Below are 26,276 nucleotides of genomic sequence, written 5' to 3' on the forward strand. Positions count from 1 at the left end.
TTGTGTATGTACGAAATTCAGAAAACTGAAGTTTAAAAATGTGACGTAAACATTATAACAAGTCTTTTTCGGATTTTTTTATTAATACAGAGCCTGATTTACTTTTATTTTACTTTACATTTTGCAGATTACTAGATAGTTCACGAAAATTCTCGATACCCATCTTTAGCTGACTTCAAATTAGACTTCAGTCAAAACTAGGGTTGATTACAAGCTTAACAAAAAGTATTCAAGACTATTCAAGGCGTTATATTCAATACTAGCTGACCCGGCAAACTTTGTACCGCCTCAAAAGCTATTTATCAAATATATTTCATATAAAATATAGCCTATGTTACTCGTGCATAATGTAGCTTTCGAATGGTGAAAGAATTTTTAAAATCGGTTCAGTAGTTTTTGAGCATATTCATTACAATCAAACAAACAAACAAGGTTTTCCTCTTTATAATATTAGTATAGATATACAAGTTATTCAATTTAGAATATTCAAGACGCAATACTACGTAACCCAAGCCCTTTAAGTGGACTTTAGTCTCCATTAAAATCGCGGAAACACCGGTCACAAGGCCGAGACGCCGATACTCACGAGTTAGTTGTCAAAAATACCGCAGTTCGCACGAAAATACTGCGTGGTTAACTGGTTTTATATTGGTTAACGGTATTTGTTTGAAAACAATCGTCATCATGATTTTTGTATCATATATAATTTTATCATCATTGTATTTTAGATTAGGTCCCGCTATGGATGGATCCCTGTAACTAAGGCCTGAAATCTATTCCACCATGCTGCTCCAATGGTGGAAATCAGTTAATAGTCAAAGATAATTGTGTACAATTTTCAAACCGCTCATATACCTGCCGAAATGATTGATGTCTGTTTTTCCTATGATAACTATGAGGACTTATGGCCTCGGACTTATTGTCATTGCTACGACATATAGCTCTCCCAATCTCACCCACAGGTCTCCTGAGTAATCGGTCACAGTGTATCTCACAACACATTGCTCTACCAATGCATGCCGCAGATTGGTACAGCATCGGTTATAATCTTACATCTTACGTATCTAGAACTTATCAAAAAATTGTTCAACATGTATTTTTAATAATATAGAAGCAAATGGATATGCAGTCCACCTAATGGTAAGTGGGCACTGCCACCCAAACATTGGCGACCCTGTAAATAACGTAAGGTTACATTCCTATCTGTTCTTTTTAAAATTAACATAACTTCCATCTACCATACGTACCTAGGATTTGAACTAACTATTTCGTATAAGCACTAACCCCACCTAAACACTGCTTACAGCGATCATATACCAACAGACCTAATATAGTCAGTTAGCAATCTTTCACAACAAAATATAAAATTAATTCAGCCCACTGAAGCGGCCGGTCAAAGTCCAGCGCCACGCCCACTTATGCCAGATATTTTTAATCTGTGCTCCACGTAGCGGCTACGTAGTCGGGCATCCCCGTTGTGAAACTTTTTTAATATGGGTTTTGTTAATAGTTGCATATGTGTGGTATGGTTGCGTGGCAATTGTGCGATGAATGAAAAGAAAGGGTGTTTAAAGGTTATTTTCATACTACGACTAGTATCAACTATCTGACTATCTGTATCTGTCTTATAATCAATATCGTAGCTCTCGGGTGATGAGCCCCTGTCATTCCAATCTTGTATGCGCCCCCGATACTTTTTCAACGAAAATAATGATCCCAATCAATGAAGTTTGTAAAAAATAAAAATCTTTTTTCTCGCGTCGACAAAATGCAACTCTGCACGTTGTCCCTGACAGCTTCTAGGTACGATAATGCCTATAGTGACAATGTAGAGCTGCTGCATTCTTCATTCAGTTTGAAGGCAGAGGCATTTATTCTTCGCTCTTGGCACACTTATATGACGTTTCAAATAATCAATAGAATTGACTAGCTAAGATTGCTACACTATTTACAATAGATTACATATGTCTATGGGTAGCGAAGGCATTTAACTCAAAATCAGATTCGTATAGTTATTTCTTACTTAAGTTTAATAAAAATAAATCAACGGGTTGTCCTCCGGGAATGCCTTCCGAAGTGAAAACTTTCTAAACCTAACCTGAATAATAAAATATAATAAATAAAAATGAAACAGACACCCATTGACATATTGTTACTATGCTAATGATGCAAAAATTCGTAAGACGGCAAATCAAACTGCAAATCTTGACTTTTGCAGTTTGCTTTGCCGTCCTACGAATTTTTGATAGGACACGTGATCCTGACGAGAGTTTAAAATAAGTTTTGACTTCAAAAATTACAGATTACAGATCTAAATAGTGTAAACTGTTTAATATCTAAGCGTGGAGTGGTTTCACTGTAACACGAGCGCGCGCGTCGAGTTTCACATCCGCAATCCGAGACGAGCCGCGTTAACTTTGCATTTTATGTCAACGCGCTAATTACTGTTAGATACATCTCTTACAATGCGAATGTTAATCACATTGTATGTATATCAACCCTATTACAGCTGGGACGGGTCTCGTCTCAGAGGGTTGAGGGTTAGGTCCACTCCGCTGGCACTTAGCACTTTTAATTGGCGGACTTCACTTAATTTTTCTTCAAGGAACTCTTAGGTATTTCCTCCCGTTATAGTAAGTGATACATTTCTAATACGTACATAACTTTGAAAAATCAGTGCGTGTCTGGTATTCGAACCTTGGACCCTCGATTCAGAGACCGAGTTTCAACGATTAGGCTTATATTTTAATTTCGCTTTTATGTCGTCGTTTATAAGTTTTATACTTAATAGAATTGAATGCAAAATAAATTCTGTATTTTTTTAAATAATTACCACTCTGCTGTATTTTGGTTTTAAACTGTGGATAGACCGTGATAAGTACATAGCCTTTGAAATTAGTCCTCAAGAATCAACGCACCTATGACCAATGTCGTGTAGGACTTATATCATATTCGATTATGTTGTGTATCTTTTTCGGTTTAAAATTATATTTACTTATATTTACTTAAAACCCTTTTAAAATACAACCTAGTGCAGCACGTCCCACGATCCGATATGACGACAGTCGCATAATAATACCTACCCATAGTTTTCCTGCAACTTTCCTTAACGATTCTCACATATAGGTAAAAACACTGAGTGTAGACAATCACGTAGACACCTTTTTGTCACACTGCTCTGTTCGAGAAAAACACTAATTACCTGCATGGGACTCAAATAGTCTATCGTACGATCTCCAATAATACCTCGTTAAAATATTTTGAAATTTAAAATATATTAAAGTTTATCTGCGGCGAGTAATGTTCTTCAATTTTAGTAATTAGTGAAATGTCAAGTTTATTGGCAGACAAAACCATATTTATCCGACTGCAGAGAGTAATGTTCTTCGAGGGTATATACTCGTATGTTTCTTTCTTTAGCATGCCCTCCAACCCATATATATGGCTAGACGGATTTTAATATATGAGGTATTGTTAAAATTGTGTAAATTATGGGAGTACCATAGGTTATAATTTTACGCAGTCATTTTTTGTTTTTATAATAATTGCTAGTAAATAATGATATTTCATTTTTTCGAAACAGTAAGAGGTTCCTCGACTCATTGGTATAATTCAACTTTTTAAACTATTTAACAAAGACAAATGAAACATGCTTGAAACAATATTTTAGTAAGTACGAATTAGTTTACTTTTTAAGCCAAATATTCAGAACCAAAGAAATCCTCTTACAAATTTGTACTATATGCCGTGCCGTGACGTTCCGTACCTGACGTATGTATATGTACCTGCTAGGTTAACTTAGCCACTATAAATGCTACTATCTACTTACTAGTGGGATTAAAGCCCACTAATGTCCTGTCTCTCACGCCCAGTCTACGTCAACGCCACACGCATTGAACGCGTGAAATTATGACGTCACGCGACGCTGCGTTCACTGCGCGTTGCCACAAACTTGTTCGCCATTTATGGTATTTGTAAGGATTTTTGACTTGTCATGGAAATATCTGTACCTACTGCAAATTATGTCAAACAAATATTTAAAGGATATACGCTAAGGACCCACAACGAAGTTGCAGATGTGGATAACCTTTTTTAGTCAAAGTAGTACTCTTGATGGTAAGTGGCTACTACCGCCCATGGACATACGTAATCAACCCCAGACTTGTCTTATCAGAGGTCCCGCACAGATGCGTTGCTACCCTTAAAAAATTTGAAACGCTACGAATATGTACGTCTCCTTTCCCTCCCCCTTCAAACCAGACCACAGCTAAACATATTATTATGCAGATACCGCCGCTGAAGTCGAGTTTTCTTTTAAAATCATAATAATCAGTGAAACAAAAACAAAAAACGGAAAAACCAATCTGAAACTATTATTTGTACGACTGCGTGCAGTTCGCGGCTTCCCCACTTTTACAAAATATCCGCACAATCAAACACGCGCGTATCACGCAAAATACGCGTGAAAAGTGACGTGGCGGTGCTCGGTAGAAATTGCAACATGTTTAGTTTATTTACATACTGTTTCAAGGTTAGGTCATACCTACCTGGCCAACGAGAAATTTCATGAACATCTTCAATCAGCTCTGAATAAGATAGAAATCTAAATTGACGTTGATCTGATATCATTACTTACGAGTATGTTGTGTCCCACTGCCAAGCAAAGCTCACGAAATTGATACAAGGACTAAGATCAGTCCTTAGGTGTGGCAACGTATCTCTGATAAGCTTCAGGTAGAACCTCTGTTACTATATGGAATTGGTTACCTGTTACTATTACTATATGGATGGTACCCTGTTACTATTCGGATGTCCATGGGCGGCATGATACACTTACCATCAAGTGGACTACATATCCGTTTGCTACATTATAAAAAATAATATTATTATATAATTAATAAGTATAAATATAGAGGTATTTAACAATACACGATACCTACTGTACTCAATGTTGCTAATAATATACAATGTAAATAACAATGATTGTGTTCACGCCACCTAGCGCAGTTTCTATGTAGATAACGAATTATCTCATCCTGTACCGTTAATGTATGCAGCGACATATTAATTACGCATTCAGACAATTAAAATACTCTGTATTTTTATTGCAATACCCTGGATGGGTAACCATTAGTAGTTAAATTATAAGCACGCCTCCCCTCTTCGGAGTTTGTGTCAATGTCTTAAGGTGTGGCTCTTCGCTCTAATTTAGCTCTTACTAGTAAACTACTTACTAGCAAAGCACTTGACAATGTTGTTATAAGGCAGAAATAGGTGTCAAACCAAAGGGCTTAATACTTTGAGATTTACTGAAAATGCTCCGTGAGTTTTGAGCCCAATTCTGCTAAACCAACGGTTATCAGCATGTACCTTTTAAATATATAACGGGTACTCACGATACGCAGTTTTAAATACTTTTTGCCGATATTTGTGATATAAGTTGTGTCATGAGATAATGCCTGATAATGAAAAGAACTACTAACTAGACGTAAGTTAACTGGACAAGATAAACTCTACCAATAGTGCTTCTTCAACGGATTCTCCCCGCCACAGAATCGCCGTGAACCCGATCCTGATGTAACTGGTTCGAAATATCCGCAAAAATAAATTAAAACCGCATATCGCGGGTACCTGTTACATATTAATATTTATCTAAAAACGTATACAGCTGTACAAATTCAGATCATAATTACTTATAAACAGTCAACTACTTATATACAGACAGTTTTAATATCATTTCGTAAGTCTATAATTCCAATTCTAAATTTCAAATTACATCTTAAAAACAAAATGTCACAATTGATGCGTGCATATATTCTGTATTTAATTAAGAAGGTATAAACAAAATTGAAAATGTTGCCAGGTTTTTATTTAAAAACACTGCTATGAGGCCAAGAATGAGTATATTAGTAGATTTCTTTTTCGCAAACGTCTTAATTATTTGCAACTAGTGGTAGTACACGAAGCCAGTGACAAGAAAATTAATTGAAAAATACAAAAGTGGTAAAATAAAGCGTGGTCTGACTACATCGGCACAATTACCTCACCTGCTAGTTTTAGTCAGAGAATCCCAGGTTCGAACACCAGCTATGCAAACGTTGAAATGATGACTTCATATTTTTTCTCAGTACAGCTTCTGTACTTACCTTTGCATGTGCATGAACAATACATTCATAATCGACTTTAAAAGGGAATTCTGATCTATTGAAGTTAATTACATCATTATTTAAATTAAAGTAGAAGAGTAATAGAGTATATTTTTAAAACTGACCTCACAAAGAGAAGGTTTGAAGGTGGTAGTAGCCTTTGTGATTTTGCTCCGGAGGCACCACCGCTACATCTACTTCTGTCTAGCAATGGTAAGCGCTGTCGTGTTGCGATTTGAAGAGTGCGGTAAGGGAGACATACTTATCCAAGACGTTCCAATTTAATCCTAAGGGGTAGGAAGGGATCTATGGTCAACCTCAAATAGGACTCTAATCTTATCTCTGGTATATTGCAGATGTCCATGAGCGGGAGTAGAATCTTACCATTAGGTGGAGTATATGCTCGTTTGCTACTCATACATAAATAAATAATTATACATAGTTTAAAAACTAAAAACCACGCTAAAATCGCACAAGGAAACTCGTTAATCCTGATTCCTGACGATCCTGATGAGGTGAATGGGATAAAATTATTGAAATCGTGTATTGTCATCGGTTCTTCATAATTGTTCAAAATCTTAAATAAATCGGACCGTTCAAAGTGGCTAAAAATCGAGTTCAAAGATTCCGTTACATACATACATACATACAACCCAAGCTAATAAAAGCGTGGTAAAAACAGAGATTTAAAGTATACTCTTAAAACTGTCCCATAACTTAAGTATGCTACATATATCGCATTACGCATTTATCTCACGGCCCAAACGTCCTCATAACTCGTCGTCCACCTTGGTTGTATATTTAAGGAAGACATAATGCCTGATGACCCCAGCATTGTTTACTGTTTACTTGCATGTGTTTATGCTAACTGTATTACTTTATTGTAATTTTATTGTGCTCTTGGCAAGGTAATGCAAGTGTGTACATCTGTTTGAGATAACAAAATAACTAAATTCCTAAGGTAAATTTTACACAAACAAATAATTGATAGTAGAGCCAGAGTGGGTCGACCAAGGAGATTCCACGGCTACGAACACTTTTTGTATGAAGCAGTTTTTTCATTTCGGTGGAAGGGTGTGAATTCTTTGGAAGTGGCAAGGCATCTTTGATCAGCTTTAGGTAGAAACTCAGTTCTATGTAGTTGGTTATAGACAACCACGAGCGGCAGTGACCACTTACCATAGTGTGCGTCTCACACACAAAATGTTTGTGACGCCGTTACCTCCCCGGTAGAATCATACTGGCTCTGCCTCTTTACAATAATTATACGGAGAAACCCTAAGGGATAACACTACGATGCCAGATGCATATGCATGTGCGGCTTACCCCAGATTAAACTTCAAAGCTGTTTCTAATAATATTAAACATTAGATGATTATTAGATGATTGATAGATGTATAATACTACAAATAAATACTTAACTAAAGTAAGTTCATTACGAAACTTAATTGTTACAATCCGTTGCAGTTGCAATCGAAAGTCGGAATTTGGCAATCGTGTCAACTAGTATCACGACATCGACATCGATATTAAAGTTATAGTCGGAGACCCGACTGCAAGATTAATCCGTCTGCCTTTTATTCAGAGAATTACGAACAGAAGTGCCTTTACTTTTTATTTAATCTATATTGTCCTACTACAAGGGCACAGGTCACCCCAAATACCACCACCGCTTTCTATCATGTGGCAGGACTTGCCAAATTTCCCAGATTAGCTACCGCGCCATCTTTTCGTAGACCTCCCTCTTTGGTGATAGCAGTGTTCAGGTACCTTTTATGTGACGATTTTGGCCCACGTATTTTAGTGATTCCTATTTTACTTGCACAGTCAGATTGCTATTCAGATTTCTTTATTGGATTTATTTATATATTTGAAGGTTTATTATGTTATTTTATTCAAGTCACAAATTGTACCATAATGGGAATATTCACAGTGTCTCACCAGGAAGTTCATTCATAAAACGAGCGTAGTAAATTTCTAAACATACTACAGACGTCATACTTAAGATCAAAGAGATTCCTCATATACTACTCCCATTCACGAATCAGTCACGACAGCCGTGCGTGACGACACTTGGCTCCCTGATGATGACCAGATCTACGTCAAAGAAAAAGAAAGATATGCCAAAGATTTAGTCGGAGTCAACAACGTAGAGGAAACGTCCATTACATGTGGTGATGACGTTGAAACAAAACGTGATGGGACAGAGCCCTAAAAATAAGTGATGTCATAATTTATTAATGAATTTAGATTGTGCTAAATATATATATAATTTATTTTCATAATAGAAATATAACTCTTCTTAGTTCCGCAATACCAGAGATAAAAATTTGATTTTAAGTATGTGGTAAGTCATAAATACAGCCAGTTGGCCTACCACCATCTTTTGAAAACCATCATAGTTCAGGAAAGTTTTATTTCCTCCTTAAAACAGTAAAATATTCCGTCATACACAGTTGAAAAAACTTAAACCCTTATTGATTTTTCGCTTATCCATTTGTATAAAATCAACTGAACGTGTCATATTTTGCTTAAAAAGTTATATTTCCTGCAAAAAAGTAAAAGTATGATTAAAATAATATTGTGTTAAGAGATGGTAGTAACCCCCCAGGAGACGCTCAGAACTAAGTTGAAACAAACTTAGTCCTCGACACAATTGATTCATCGATAGTCAATCTCTGGTAGGACTTTTAGCTTGTGGTAGGTCAAAGAAAAGCACCCCGAAAATTATAATGAAGCAGGTCCCTAGGTTTATTAAGCCAGGTAATGCCTTCTCTACATTTAGTTGACCATTTTTATCGAGTCATTTATTAGCAAACTAGTGACGAAAAATTTCACGAAAGAAGAAACTATGGGCTCGTCGGATCTAGTTTTCTACCTAAGAAAAATGCTACTTAAGAGATCATTCATTCTGAGTATGTCTTTACTACTTCGACTTCTACGTTTTACATTTCAATAGCATCCGAAAACAACTACAAATCTATTATTAAAGTGTTTATAATTATCAACGCGTTTATTTACTTAGTATCTATCACGACAGCCCTGCGTGTCACCAACTCATGACTCATGATGTAACACCACGTCAATGTTGTAAAAGATGTAAATCAACAATGATTCTGGCGCCAGTTGTTGGCTGTTGTCGCTGGTAATATCCCCATCGACGCAGAGGAAAGAGCCATTGCGACAACGAGATAGAAGAGTGACCACTCATTGACCACGTAACAGAAGCGTGCCAGAGTTGGCAAACTCTCTAATGACGCAAGGGATACCGTCATGATCGAATAAAACGTTGCCGTAGATAGTTGTAAAAGTGATAAATGCTTGGATCGTGATCGATATAAATAATTTGGAAGTGTAAATAATTATTATAAATTTTAAACAGGAATAGCAAAGTCAGCTGATCTTGTGATCACTGCTTCCAATTGACGTATCCAAATAAGAAACTATATTGAAACGCCTCATATTAGAGTCGTTACTCAACCACCTCCTTTAAACTAAAGTAACAATATCATCGTAGTGGAATCATGAAATTCTAACTTATTTGATGTTCATGACAGATGCATTACTACATCTAAGGGATAACTTGGAACGTTTCCCTTCAAACCGGTACAAAGCAGTTGCTACTATGACGCAGGAGTGGCAGCTGACTATTCATTGTATTTCTATCCCTCAAGTCGAATTGTCCATTTTTCATAATATATAAAACCATAATGTTAAAAACTTCTTTTATTTATCACTACATCATCATCAACCCATTACTGTCCCACTGCTGGGTACGGGTCTCCTCTCAGAATGAGAAGGATTAGGCCATAGTCCACCGCGTTGGCCAAGTGCGTATTGGTACCTTAGAGTTTTATTTTTATAAATCTCTCAGGTATGCAGGTTTCTCACGATGTTTTCCTTCACCGTTTTAGCAAGTGATAATGAATTTCTAATACGCACATAATTTATTATTTACATAATTATTTACATAATTTCGAAAAATCAGCGGTGGGATGCGTGCCTGGGATTTGACCTTCGGACCGCTCGACCGAGAGGCCGAGTTTCTTAACCACTAGGCTATCACTGCTAAACCCAAAAGTAAAGTTGAGAACATTTTAAGTAATGAAATAAAAAATAAAGGGCTCTAAGTTTCTTACCGGATCTCCTTAGTTGAAACACTTGAAACCAAGTGTCTACCAGCTATTGATTTGAAAATATACCATAACTAAATAACTAACAAAATGTTGGAGATATCGCCGTATACCTACTTAAGGTAACTGCACTATATTTAGCATGAGACGTGACCACATAAATACTGAACGCTCATTTGCATTTGCATCATAAAATAAAATAAAAACACGTACTTTCCAACAAAACACGATCTTTATTTGACGTATCTTCTAGAAAACGAGATCCGAAGAACATATTCCGCTCTGAGTCACCAACTCATCGCCTACAACAAAAGTGCGACGAAATAATCAAAAAGACACCTGATTCTAGACTTCTACTTTATATTATTATATTAAAGTCTTCCACACTCACAATTTAAGGAAACAAATACATAAGAAAAAAATCTACAAATTTGTTCTTAGGTTCGATTGATATATGTGACCATGATCACTTTTTATTATTAAGATTCTTAACTATTACTATTAAGACCTCCTTGCATACAGAGTGTCAAAAACAATAAAACCCCTAATAACATAACAAATGAATATTGATTTTCCTTAAACTTTTGAAATTAACTGTTATCTTCTTTAACTATCTGGCTTATAAAATTTTATGTTTTATCTATGTAAACAGCGTTCTGGTTAACGCAAAAAATATCGATTATTACGAGTTTATTTATTAACGTTAATGAATAATCCGGATAAGCGAATTTCAGCGCAACACAATATTTTGGCAGAGGTTACTTGGCGCTCAAAACAGCTGTGAACAGGACTGCTGCTGATATTGTATTACGTGTCGATACGCGGAATCAAATTATATTTCATATTTTCCTTCATCAGCTTTTAGAAAACGACTTTTGGACTAGAGCCTCTTTGAAACAACAAGCTTTTGCTATAGTCACACTCTTGGTTATATGTATCCCTACCGTACTAAATGAATCACAAGGATACTCCCCATTTCCTGGATTGAATTCCCAAATTGCCTCCTGCGACACACACAGGAAGAAAGGGAGTAGTTTTATTTGATACCAAATAACACGACTAGTGCTATGCAATAGAATTCGCAAAAGAGCACGGATACTACACAATGTTAAGAGGTATCTGATGTTCATAAACATCATTCAACACCAAGATGAATTGGAATTGAAGGTCACAGATATGTTGCTACCCTTGAAGATGTAGATGGCATGCCTTGTAAATATTTTTGTCGCAGTACGCCCATGAAACAAAAACAGATTATTCATCTACATAAATGTAGTATTGGTTTTGAAAAAAAAATACAAAAAGTTCTACATCGCTTTGAGATTTATATTTCATTTTTTTATTTTCGTAGACAAACATATCTTGATTATTATAGCTACTTATAAGCCGTTATGAACACACTAAATTATGCAAGTCAAAGGTCGCAACTTTTTGAGTATTTCCGTGACTCAGAGGACAATGACCTTGCGCGACAACAAATCATAGGGTAAATACGCGTATTTTGGCGCGATATATCTTTGAATGCCCGTATGATATTTTGACATTATATGGCAGGAGAAAAATCTGTAGATGTAAAGCTACAGAATTTATCCTTAGAGTTTTTGTTCCAAGTCCAACGTATTTTCCGTTTAAATCCGGATCAGGCGAAGCTAACCAGTCAGTGGGCGTGATCGCAACACGCGAGCGCCGCGTGCGCGTGACGTCACCGCCGCGCCCGCAGCATTGACACACTGCGCACCGCACCTGTGGCAAAGTACACACACTACCAAACGGCAGTTCAGCAAGGAATACTTCGTGATACGATTGTGTTATTTTATTCTCCTTCTCACAAGTAGCCCGTCCCTCATACTAGCACATCCTTTCCGTTGAGATCCTGTTTCTATCCGGTAGTTGTATAAGACAAAACATAAGAAGAAACTTTCATCGTTGCTTTATAACAACAGTGTCAACTGTTGCCGTTTACTGATTTTAAAGTAATCCAGACAATTGTTCCACATCGTCCTCAATAGTCACACACTTTTGGCCACCCTTGGATAGAGCTTCTATTTAATTAAAAAATATCAGGTTCAGAAATAATTTTACAAGAAGCTTTTCTACAAAATAAACATTTACTTGGGAAATCAGGCGTTAAAATAAATACAGGCTAAGTGCTATACGTGTATCCACATTCATGCCGGAGCTTGAAATATTGATTCTACGGATCACGATCTTCAGAGAGTCTCGGCAAAATATTAGTATTTCCCATAACTAGAAAATTCTGGCTAGCGTACTTCAAAATTACTTATCTAAACGTTTTCTCAATAAAACACTATTAGCAATTTCCTAGACTTACGATCAACTTCAAGTTGATGCCAATACAGAATTTCGTCTAGCCAGAAATGTAACGTGACTTGGGCTAATATTGTAAATATGAAAATAACTACCGACTATTGCATCTGTCATGTGACGGTGAACGATACACACTACTGTAAAGATAATTATCACTAGTTACACAATGGTTTTCCCAAAATCAGCCCGATTAACAAAGATCTAAGTAAATTCATGGTATTTTCTTATTTCCCAAACCACACATTGAAAATTATTGAATTTTTACAAGGTACATATTATGCGGATATAAAACATACTTTGTAATTATTTAACTATAAAAAACTATCGAAGCCAAAACTCAAACAATCAAACGCTTACTCTCTTTGGAAAGTGCTGAAAAAAACGAACGAAAATGAAAATTTCTAGTTTAGACTTCTAATGTACAACTGAAATTGAACTTTTATCATGTGAGAAAAATTAAGATTTTCATACGATATTGATCATTATTATTTTTTCTAATTTAACTTAAAAATCTGTTGTTATTTAAATCAAACCTAAAAGGTAGGTGCTACATGGTACAAAATAGATCCAATGATAACGATCATTGGATCTATTTTGTTGCAGCAACCTCAATGAGCCTTGAGTTAATTACTTTCCGTAATCCTATTATGACAAATTCTTATTGATAAGCAATCATCAGCTGCAGCAAATAACTTGATAAGATTGAACACTGCAGTTTCTGCACTGATTGTTTTTGATAAAGACGCACAAAATATACCGGTTACCAAAACATGAAGATAGTACATAAAAACTGGTTCTTTATTTACATATTAAACAAATTATAAAACACTTAAATCTATATCCGATTCAACTGACAAAGAAAAAGGCTACTTGTATGCTCTACGCTAATTTACATATTCCATATACTTAGCTCACCATGACCTACTCAATTATTATAATCATATTTCTATTTATTTTCTACTATCAATTAATTTTTATCGTGAACTTCCTTTCAAGCCTGATTATTGTTTAAATTGAATATCAAACCAGTAATTTATTCCAAGGCAAGGCCAGAGGTCTTTCAGGTCTTAAGTCGAAACTCCTTAATAGTTAATTATGGATACGGAATGTCAATAATTACTATTCAATTTGTATATTTACTTCGTTATCTCTATTACTAATAGGTTCCCCTCTATTATCAGCGCATTCCTTGGGGCATTCCTTTACCGATGATTCATGTAGATTGTCAGGAAGTTTAAATTGCTCTATATTGATCTCACCGTGTTTATCGATGAGGTGATTCATGATTTTTTCTAGTGTTTTTTATTGACAATGTTGTAATGATTGTTTGTAATCATTACATTGAGTAATACTGTTTTAATGTGACATGTCATGTCATGTGAATCTTCAGATCTTGATATGCAGGCTAGTGTTCTAGTTTAGATGTTTTATGTGTGCCCGTGCGATCCACACTGGGCGCGGAGACCACACCGCGACCGCTTATATAGCCTCGGCAGCGCTGATACGGTGGTATATTTACATTGCGATAACAACGCGACATTTGCACTCATCTTTTTGTTCCTGTACTGGCCGTTAAATTATTGCTTGCTTATTTTCTTTTGCTCACGTCGACCGAATGTCAGTCGATAAAACGCAATAGATCTTCCACCGAATGGTAAGCGGTGACGCAAGAGTAACTGCACGTGTGTAGCGAAATTTAGTAAAGTGGAGCTGTTTGCGCAAAGTGAATGGAAAACTACAGTGCATCGGTTATTGGATGATCTTATTGGGCAGTGTTAGGGTAGGGCTTCACCTGACGTAGCATAGTGATAAAATCGTTCTATTTGCCAAAATATTTATTGTACTTCTAAAGACCATACACAATGCACATACTATCACACATATACACATTAATTATTGTTTCCTCTCCAATTTTGTCTTAAAGAAACAATTCTAACATTCCGTCCATACAAACGTATTTAACTCTTTCAGCACAGCTTCCGATGATTTTTTTTGTAATACTTGAATCTTTCCAAGTGTGACAAAAACAGTCATAACAGAAACCTTATTAACCGTCATCAAAACATATTATTAATAAAAGTCCCTTCCCTAATAGGCAAAACATTGCCCATGAAAGCCAACACCAACAACAAACAAAGCAGCCAGTGAAGCCCCACCACCATGGCCGTCGCGTCGCGTATCGTGACGCGCGCTGACGTCACGCGCACGCCGAGACTGCGTGATCGCGTGCTGACGCGCCCACCTCGACCCGCAGTGTTATTCACATCCGTTCTCAGTAACCATGTAATTTAAACGGCGGTATCGCTATTGCTAGGCTGGTTTGCACCTTGCGCGTTGGGTTCTCCAAGACTTAGTAACGAAATTACCAGCCAGAGTAATAATGTTTTATAGATCATTTATTTATGTCCCAAAAGCCGGAGAAAACAGAATCTGTAGAAATTTGCATTCGCTACATAGTATTAGTGTTACTAAATTTATAACATAGAAGTTTGTTCATTCAGGTATTAAAATTAGAAACGACCAATAAACTGACTGCATCGTAGTTAGTTTTTATGTAATAAAATTAAAAGATTATCCGACTGAACATCTGAAACCAGAAGTCAATTAATATTGCTATTCTCGAGGAATCTGATGGAACGCCTGATAAAAATTAAAACTGTTTTGGCTCATCAAAAAAATCTCATAAGAATTGTATTTATTTTGCTTTACTTCTTAAATGGTAATTAAAATAAACATAAGAACATACAGTTCTCATAACTTCCTACAACATTGTTGCAGCATCAATTTCAAAATCCTTCTGATAAGTAAAGGTTATATCTTTCTTTTGCATAATTTTTATGATAATAATATTTTTATGACAAATAAACTAACACAACATTGTTGCACCATTTTCATCTTATTGTCACTTGAATCTTTATCCCAAACACTTAAGATAACTTTACAGATGAGCCGACTGATGGTACAATTTTAATATTTTCATTCAGATATCGTATCTGAAGTTAATGATTTCCATTGTAATATAAATGTTTTTGATGATGAGACATTATTGTGCTACGTATTAGTAATATTAGAATTTAATGAATAATCTTCTTTGGAGATATTCCACTTGTGCTCATTCTGTGGTTTTTCGGGGTCATTTGGAGACAATGATAAGCTGTTTCGAAGATATATATCGAAATAATCATTAATTTTTATATTTAATTGTAATTAAAAATTACTACAATGCCTCTAGAATAAAAATAAATGAAACTGTAAAACTAATATGAAAAAAATTAAGTTACAAAATATAAAATCTACTTGAAGTTGTTTAAAACCCATAAAACGGTATAGCTTTCGTGGATCGACTGCGGAAGCACCACCGACACACCTACTTATGCGTAGAAACAGTACTATTATCGTGTTCTACTTATAAAAGTATGGTACAGTAGAAAATATGTAATATGTAATAAAATATATTGACACAAAAATAGTAAGTACATCTCAGAAATTTGATTCTTTTGCTCCCTGAGTTAGTTGAAACACTATTTCAGAAACCGCCGTCTTCCCACCAATGCTCCATCTCAATTAGACGTCTTATAATATGTGTAATAGGATTGTTGTAATCCCCAATATATCTCATAGTTAATCACATTTACTACAAATTGTTTTGAAGATTTACGTACGACAGTGAAAAGTTCAGGTGAACTGCATGCTGTTCACTACTTCATAAATAACCAAAACCCCATCCAAATTAAATCAGATTTTTTTGAGAAAATCACGGACATACAAACTTACATACATAGTGCAAACCTCATACAAAACCATACAAAACCTCAGTTTTTAAGTCGGTTAAAACACTGCATACATATAAACAATTCCCCTCTTACAACTCGGTAAAAAGCGTGGCTACTCCACACCGCTATACAAAGAGTCAGTCGCAACTATTTACGCCGGTCTCGTCCTGACTCACGTATGCGTCACGTACATGTGGAAACACTTCATTCCGGAGATTATTGATGGCAGCCTCAATAAAACCCACGAATTATGAATTTACGTCAACATTTTAGATCTTAAACGAAACTAGACTAAAAGGAATGACTAAAAATATCATTGATGACACAAGCTTTGTGACTCTTAATGACTCTGACTCAAATCATTGATGACACAAGCTTCATGATTCCGAATGACTCCTTAACCTTTTTAAAGTAGATATTTTGGTATTTATCGGCTTGAAAGATAGGATATTGTTTTGAATTAGTTAATATTTTCCCTCAATACTGTTTAATTAATCTACAGTTGTAATAAGAGTAGTGCCGTATTCATGACTAAGTATCAAGTCTTAGGCATAATTACTGCAACATAATTCTTCTAAATGAAAAATGAACTCCCCAAATGAGTACATTCGCGAATCGATCCCCAAAGCCCTCTCGCTCACAAAAGCTGGAGTAAATCACCTAGACAAAAGTTCTAAAGACTTCAAACAAAGCCTCGAGGTGTTTAAGGGAGGCTCTTAAGCCTGTTGGCAGCGGACCAAGCCTGCGCCTTTACCCCACTCCACACAAGATCACTTTTCCCCTTTATTTACTCTCACCGAATTACCAAGAGCTTCGGAACGGAACTCGAAATGTATACACAGAATCTTACCTCGAATACTTTGATATACTCACACCAGATGCTATTTTCGGGAACAGTTTACTGTTTGGAAATTTTGTGCCGTTACAGTTTTAGTAATAGGGCTTTCCACATAAGAGTTAAGAATTGACGCTAGTATTATACCGAGAGCCAATAATAATCAGAAGACCTGATACCTGACCTGATTTCTGCTAAAGAAAAAATATCATTACATATTAAATAGTAAAAGTTCTGATGCTAAATAGTCGTGTCTATACATGGAGTCCGAAATGTGAATAGTAGCTCTTTTAAAATTTCAAAATGTCTCTGCTTACAAATCTAAAATCAAACGCAACCTGAGACTAAAAATACAAAGTCACTTGTTGACACAATCTAATGTATGGTAAAACGTTATATTATGTGCCAATAATGCTTTAGAATTTGATCAACATTTTGCTCTACATTTGGAACTCGTCAAGGTCCAATGCTCTACATGTTTATAAAAGGAAGTAACGCCAATTTTTATATAAAAACAGCTTATTATGAAATGGTGGACCAGCACAATAAACGCCTATGTAATAATTCTAGTACAAAATATAAAATATATTCTTAATAGAACTAAAAAATAACCAATACACAAATATAAATTTTATACCGATATCGACTCGTGATTTTCGACTATTTTAGAATAATGTTGTCGCGAAATTGAGTCATTTTAATATGTACTCACGATACGCAGTTTTAATTTTTTCTCGCCGACATTTCCACCCAGTGAAAAAATTATAAAATCGTAAAATTAATACCGCGTATCGTGTGTACCCGTTACATACTAAAATACTCATTCTAGAATGGAATCGAAAACAATGGATAAGAAATAATAGCTAATTAAATCATGGTTTTCAAACAATAGTGGGCAATGTTAAACACGTGCAGAGGGCGTTGCAATCGTATTTTTACGCGGTGACTCACTGTACGCCATACTCAGGCCCTTTGTTTAGTGACATTGGCAGGCCTGCGAAACCAGTCACGGCATACGCATGCTGCATACGCATGCATATTATGAATTATATTGAGAAGTTTTTTAATGTTTATACTGGCCATATTATCATTATTGCGACATAAAAATTGTTTAAGTGGGTAAAACTTTTCGTCTCGAATTAATTTGTAAGAAATGAAATTAGTTTGATGCTAAGACAACGTTTTTGTTTAGATTATGTATAAGTAAGTAATAGTAACATAGACGGGATATGGGAAAGAGAAGTGGCATCTACTCCTTATTACCAATTGGTAGTAAGCACACGTAACACAACAGCGCTTAACACTGCTGTTATTAGGTAAAAATGGGCGTGGCCGGTAGTGGCCCCGGAGTCGAACCACAAAGTGTTCTACCTTATATATTTCTTAATCTTACCTATCACTTCAATAACTGAAGTAAGGTGAGCGATGTATGTTTGGGTTCTTACCTTGCGTGGCTACATAGTTTGGCGTTTATAACTTCCGGATATTCCTTGGCCAAGATTTGCGACTTACTCACCTTAGTTTTTCCAAGAACTGTTCCGATCAAAACAGTTTGTTCAAATCGGTCGTTGAGAATAAATATACTTCAAGTATTTTTATAAGCTCGAAGTAACAAATAAGCAGCCCATGGACATCTGTAACCAATTTCATATAAAACAGGTGCTCTACCTAAGGTCGATTACAGTTGTGTTGTTCGTTTTGAGGACATAATAGATACTCGTATACTTAAGTCAGGAAACATTCATATCGTGCCATCGAAACATAGGATATGCTTCATGCTAGGTGACGGTGGTACCTAAGTAGTTTAAGTACCTTATATTTAATATTCGAAGTAGTTTTAATCTTAACTTAATAGCATGGTAACGCCTGATACAATTAACTATTTAATAAACAAAGTATATTAATACTATTGTATATTTGACTTTGTTTTAAAGTACCTATAACCTTGAATTATGCTATTGTTATGAGTATGACATTTTATAACGTTTTGATACTAAATTTCAATTCTGTTTAATATCTGTAATATCCGCAAATGATAATGATGCAAAACAAAGTATTACCGGCAGTGTGAATTGCAATGAAGGACGATGGTATAAATGGATGGTATAATAACTGTATGTTATAAATAAAATAAATTGAAACGATAGAGATGTTTGTTTTGTTTTAATTGTGCGTTCATTATAACTTCATCCGTGTTTTCGGTAAAGATTTTGTTTGGTAAAAAATAAACAAAAACTAGTAACATAACAGGAAGTTAACAGTACCTCAGGTCCGGTGCCCATTACATATTTGTATAATGAAGTTGTTTAAAAAATATTGTAAGTACTTAATCCAAGAATATGACGCAATTATTTATTTGCGACGCAGCTGCCTGTTTTTGTTATTTACCTACTGACTCTTTTTAGCAGCGAACCTACGAGATTATTCCGTGAACAGCAAGCCTTATAAAAAATGTAAATAAGCAAGAATAATAGCGTAACGACCTAGCAACTGCGTAAGAAATACCCGCGTCAAATTCCACGGGAGACGAAAACATTGCCAACAATTTGGGATCTGGCACGACGAAAACATGCAGGGCGTGGTCCTTCGTAAGCGGCAAGCGCCTCCGCTCGGACCATCGTCCACTTCACCTTGACCCGCGCGCGGTGGAAAGCGAGCCTCCGAGCCATCATGACTGCAACGGAGGAAAGGGGCGGGGGAGTTGCACGTACGCTGGCCGTTGGTTTTAGCACAGTGCGTTCTATTTTTACGAGTCGTGCGGCCGGCACGCGCGCTCCGCGTGGCTTTGTTTTGCTCAGATAACCGCCATGTTGAATCGGTCTATCCACACATTTACGACGTGAACATTTTTGTCTTGCCACCTTATCGCTGTAGCCAAGTGTACAGCGTGTTGTGACGAGAACTGTCTATTTATCATTGTTGTAATACTCACGTTAATTAGAGTAAATGTTATACCTACATTAATTAACTCATTGGACAGATAACGCGATATTTAAAAATAAATTTATATTACAATGTTATCGGTAGCTAGTTCTATTTATTCGGAGCATGAACTTTGTATATTTATCAAACATATTATAATGTCTTCTCAGTGACCCGGTATAAAGTAACTTAAGAAAAGCCAAATCTTCTTTTTAAGTCAACATTTGAAATTTCAACAGTAACTTAGTACTTAATAGTTATTAAATAAACATAAAGATAAAATTCAATAAGTCCTACAAATAACATGTTATGAATCTTAGATTAGTTTTCCTTTATCTTATCTGCCTATTTAATTATATGCGTATATTTAATGTTATTTTCTGTTGAAGTTGAGCAACACCCCCTAGAGAGGTCCGGAGCCGACGACGATCCGCCGTCGACTGGCTGCCGGAGCGCCTCGGAGCCCCCACGTTGCTTCGTTATCGATAACACCATCCAGTCATGCTAGACCTTCCCTCCGTACTAGCATGTAGAGCGTTTGCAGGAGTTTTGTTGAATAATGGAGCTCTATAAAGACTGGTGTCTAGATAAGGTCTGCGCTTACGCAAATGCCTCCTGCCACACGAGATTGGCGAATGTCAACACAAGATAGCGCGTCTGCCGCCAGCGATGGGGTCACGGCAGAATTTGTTTAGTACCTACATTTGTTTTGAATGTTTTAGTGTTATTATTTTGGGTCAGATATCGAATTAAAACAAGATTTGGACCGGACGCGCCTTGAATTGTTTATATGGCAGCTCTACGTAGCGTTTGTACTACTTACACGTGGAGCGTATTTTTTATTTTTTTACATTTAACGGTAAAATTGTACCAATTATGTACACTTGTAACTATCAAGTAATTAACACAAATGCTAGAAGGTCACGGTCTGAATTCATTTCTTCCCATGTGTTACAAAAGTAGGTTCAAATCGGAGAGTTAGGTACTTGATTTCGATGACTTGCTCACTGTAATATTTTAAAACTCTCTATATGAAACTTATTATGATTTTATAATATCCAAGCGTATCCTTAATCGAAGCATCCAAGGCTATATTTGAATAGCATAGTTTTATAATACGTTTCTACGTTATTAATAGTTTTATAATGGAACTTACCCATATAATATGTCATATTTAAAAGTTCCGTAAAAGTAGTTTTCATATATAATTTTTCAGTTGGGTATAAACCATCCAGTGTTTACATATAAAAATATGGTAATTCCTTGAATACTTACAGATATGATAACCCCAGCTAAATTTTAAGGAATCCAGTCTGATGTCATCCCCAATACAAACGTTTCAGTAAGATTTATTTTCATCTATATTTCGTCACCTCACAGATAATATAACTGTATCACTCTACATCCACGCGAGTGTAATTACCATGTTTAATTTAATATTCTTTATAATTAAAATATTTTTTCTTTCTTTTCTTTTAATTTTTTCACATAAATTTAGCGCCAATTGTTTGTAATAAGAAATGAATGTACATATTTTTTAATATATAAAAATAAACGAAAATATGAATGTAAAAGAAGAAAAACATATAACAATTTCCCATTTTATGCACTAACAAATACAATTATATGGTATTTATTTATAAAATAAATTAAATTATCTATGTGTAGTTAATGTAGAGACGTCAGTAATAAAAAATATATATTATAATTTCAATTATTTTCTTTAATTTCGGCACTAAACATAATAAATAAATAATAATTTTAGTTTAGTTACTCAAGTTTATCAAAAGCTACCAAATAGAAAAATCAACCGAATTAAAAACCTCCTCTTTTTTAATTCCGTTAATACATATGAAAAAATAAATATAAAAAGTTAACCTAGAACTTTGTTTTTTCTTTACTTATTTGTCCCAAATATAATGTTTCCAACACACAAACATGTGTAGGGAACTCTACATGTGAATGTTTGTTAAAAGTACAACAATTTCGCCACTCGAGACGTCGGCCCATTAGCTCAGTTGGTTAGAGCGTCGTGCTAATAACGCGAAGGTCGCGGGTTCGATCCCCTCATGGGCCACAAATATTTTTTATTTTTTTTCTCCCTTATCCTCGTGCGACGTAAATAGTGACCTTAACACAGTGGCGCTAGATTTCAAAACTCAAAACACAGATAACATTCGCAGATCATACAATAGTAGGGTTTCCACCGTTTATTTTGAAGAAAATTATATTTCATTCTTCAAAAAACTTTATAATATATTATGGGTACTTTGACCACACATTTATACTATATATTTATCTATGTGTTTTTCGCTGACTTATTATAAAATAGAGTAAAAATTATTTGCGTCCACTCACTTTTTTCTCTTAATTGGTTTTGAAAATATAGTAAAGATCCTACATTTTATTTCTACGCGTACTATTTTATTTTTACGCAGCTGCAGAGGGTAATGTATTTCGATCGTTGGCATTCTTTGGCACGAACTGCAGTCCAAACGGCTTGACAGATTTTAACATATGAGATGTCGTTGGATTTCTTAAATTGTAAGAGTAACTTAAGCTACGAGTACATTACTTCAGTTAATTATTTATGAGCTTTCGGGGTTTTATTTAATAATAGTTACTAGTTATTTCATTAACATACTCATTACTAAAATATACTATTATGCTATAGTATATGCCAGCCCTATACAATAGGTACCTATTTGTTTACAGCGATAACATTTCGACCTTATTACTAAGTAATTTATTAAATTGCACATCGTTTGTTTAAAATATTAATGTAAATATACTTACATGTGTGATACTGATTTTAAAAAATGAGTTAATATTATGCAATTAATAACAATACAAGATTCCACGTGCCGGAACAAATGATTTGCAAAAATATTTTAGTTTTAAGTACATAAATGTTTGTCTTTGTAAGAGGCACAGAAATTTAAGTACATTTATGTTCGAAAAAGAGTCACTTTAAATTATAGTTAATTATAGTGTATTGGGACAACTGTATGTCGATATATGTGTCAAAGTTATCACAAGTACACTTCGTTTGCTTCCTTTTCCTCCCTTATCCATCGATATCTATAAAGATATGCATTAACGCATACATATGTCTCAAAATTATCGAATTTCTCTGAAAGAGATCTGTTTCAATACGAGATACAAAACTTGGCCGATTAGATTTTTTTTAGAGACACTAGTAGGTATACTGCACAATATAAATATAAATATTTAGCGCACAACAACGCTACACTTATTTCTATTTTTAACAGAAAGAAAAAAATATTCAAAGGCATAATAAGTTTCAAAATCAAATGTCAAAGATCTGCCGTACTTTAATTTAGACATCAAAACACATTATGTCCATTCAGTTGTTTGTTCGTTGTATCTTAGCGTAATGATAATTAAATTACGATCATTATTTTATAATTACAAAACAAATACCTAGCAGCAAACATTGATAATCGAGTATCAAACACGAGATTTCCTCTTTATTTTTATCAGTGTCATAAACAATTGTAAATTTGTCTCCACTATAATAATATTATTTATATTAATGTTGTTTTTTATAATAATCATTTTTTTTATTATAAAATATCGGAGTTAAATCTCTATACGAAAGCTCCATTGAATATTTATTGTTCTACACATTGTCACCCCCCATTATTTCATCTTTTACACGAATTCAAGTTATGCGTATTCTGCCAGTGCCAATTTTAGAAAACCACGGTAAGAATGTACTTTTAAATTCTAATTTAAGTCCAGTCCAGAGTAATCATTTATAGTAGATGAAGAAAAAAACAATCTGAAGTAACAAATAATAAAGTAAGTAGTTCTGAAGATACATCCTTAAAGCCTAAAACCAAAACCACCAAAGACGCCACGTACATGCAGTCTAAATTTAACCATACAGTGAAATCAACTTCCTAATTAATGAGTCAAAAGGCAGTTTACATAACGTACGAGTATCAGTACCACTCACGGCGTGCGGCGGGTCGCGACCCCCGATAGCGGACCGCCCGCCACCGGTTACGCTCGCCACTTGCACTTCACTTGCGTAAACAGATAGTGCAGGTGTAAATTTCCACGGATATTACTTATTTTTAGCACTTTTTGGTCTGAGAAATTATTTTAATTTGCTTAGGACTTTTATAACTTTAAAATAATGGAGATGTCTACGGAAATCGTGCTGTCAGACACAAGTCGTGGTAAAACCATATGCTTCGGTTCTATTTATAGCGTACAGGAATGATTTTAGTGAAATCAAAATATGTTATGGAACACTATAATTTTCTTTATTTCTAATAATCGCAGTGTTAAGCGCTGTTGTGTTCTGTTTTGAAGGCTGTAGTTAGAAAGACATATGTACTTATCCGAGGCATTCCATCTTTCCCATTAGGGGTAGTAACGCATCATTGGCTGACTTCCCATAACACTCTTATGTTATAGTATGCTACTTAATTATTATAAGAAAATAGAAAACATAAAAACGAAACGTCAACAAACTACCTATTATTCCAAAAGCGTAATGATTTTATGATTATGAATCTATAAAATAATTATGTAGATCTTAAATTAAGGAGATAAACTCTGAAAGATTTTACCATAAATATGTTTGTACAAATAAAATATATTTTTTCCTCTTCTTATCTACCTTACAAAGCGCAAAGTAAATAATAGTTAAGTAAAAGAAATACGAATTATCATGATAATTTTATGAAACATGCATATTTATTAATAAATAAATACTTGCTACTCAAGCTTTTCTTCTTTCTTTCACCTGGATCTTTTTTATAAAAAAAAAACAACTAAAACTCCGGGCAAAGGTACATAAAGTTTTATTAAAATGTTAATGTAAAACATAGTCAATTATATTAAAAGCTTTATTTTATTGAAAAAGGACTGTCATGAAGAAAGAATTTTTCCACTCAATCATTCATTACTTCAAGATTCTACCTAAAAAGTTTATAAGAAGTTTGTAGCGATTTTGTGGTCGATTTTCTCTTTGTAATATTTCTATTAAAATACAAATAATTACATATACTTTACTGCAATTGAACTAACGACGTTAACAATGATAATTCTAAGTAACCACTATAATAATTATTGTAACTAACACAATAATTTAGATGTGATATGTAAACTAATGTGTAAAATGGCGTGATTAACGCGTCGGTGTGACCCCTCCGTAAGCTAGATCTCAGTGACCCTATCATGTTGTGGACTTCACGATAATGTAATTTATTGCAATTACTATTTATATCTTCTGGAGTAATAACTGATAATGTTTAATTTGATCACTAAATACATTAATGAACGTTAAAGTATTTACCCGTATATTTTTATTAATACGAGTATAATAGTACGAATCACAAATAAGGTAGAGGTTAATATTTCTACCTTACACTCTTCAAACCATAACACTCTAGCGCTTAACATTATTAGTATTAAGTAGGAATGGGTATGGTGGTTGTGTTCTGAAGTGGAACCAGAAACATTCGGTTCTACCTTCGAATTTACAGATTGGTATTGGTAATAATGTAACTTTATATGTTATAAAAATTAAAGGATTTACCGATTTTTATTTTCGTGTGTCCATGGCACCCACGTCACAGTAAATCTTCGTTTAGAATTACGCTATCAAAACATATCATTTCCATCACCATAATTTTATTATTTTCACACAAAATTTAATAAAAGTGTAATTAATTGAAATAAACATCGAAATTAATGTTAAATAGGCGGTAAAGAGTTCATGGGAGTTATCAAAGGGCAACACCCTTCACGACCCCTAGCGCGGAACTCTATTGGCCTTTAATTTATACATCTCGATAAAGGGTTATTAGCTCTAGCGTTAGTAATTTTTTACTTAATTTAATCAATATTTTCTCCTCTATATATTTCTTTTATTTTTTATTTATTATTTATGCATATTAATAATTAATGATTTCCGATTTTATGAATAAGAATATTGTACTCTTGTATTGATTATGCCCTTAAAAAGCAACCAAACTTACTATTTACTAGTACTCTTCAAAAAATGGAAGAGCTCTTTAACGGTCACCTTTGGTAGCTCATCTCCGTGTTTGCTTTATGGGATTCTAGCACACAGCATCGGTAAGTATGATTTTAAAGCAGG

At 34.7% G+C, this 26,276-nt stretch overlaps 1 non-coding gene across 1 annotated transcript; it reads left to right on the top strand.

Moving 5' to 3' along the window:
• Positions 1-22,140: 22,140 nt before the first annotated feature.
• On the top strand, positions 22,141-22,214 carry TRNAI-AAU (transfer RNA isoleucine (anticodon AAU)). Its single transcript has one exon. It is a non-coding gene; the product is annotated as a tRNA-Ile (tRNA).
• The last annotated feature ends 4,062 nt before the right edge of the window (positions 22,215-26,276 follow it).

The sequence above is a fragment of the Epargyreus clarus genome, unplaced genomic scaffold, assembly GCF_041222505.1.
Source record: "Epargyreus clarus isolate Ecla_fem2 unplaced genomic scaffold, WU_Ecla_fem_2.2 ptg000015l, whole genome shotgun sequence".
NCBI classification, from domain to species: domain Eukaryota; kingdom Metazoa; phylum Arthropoda; class Insecta; order Lepidoptera; family Hesperiidae; genus Epargyreus; species Epargyreus clarus.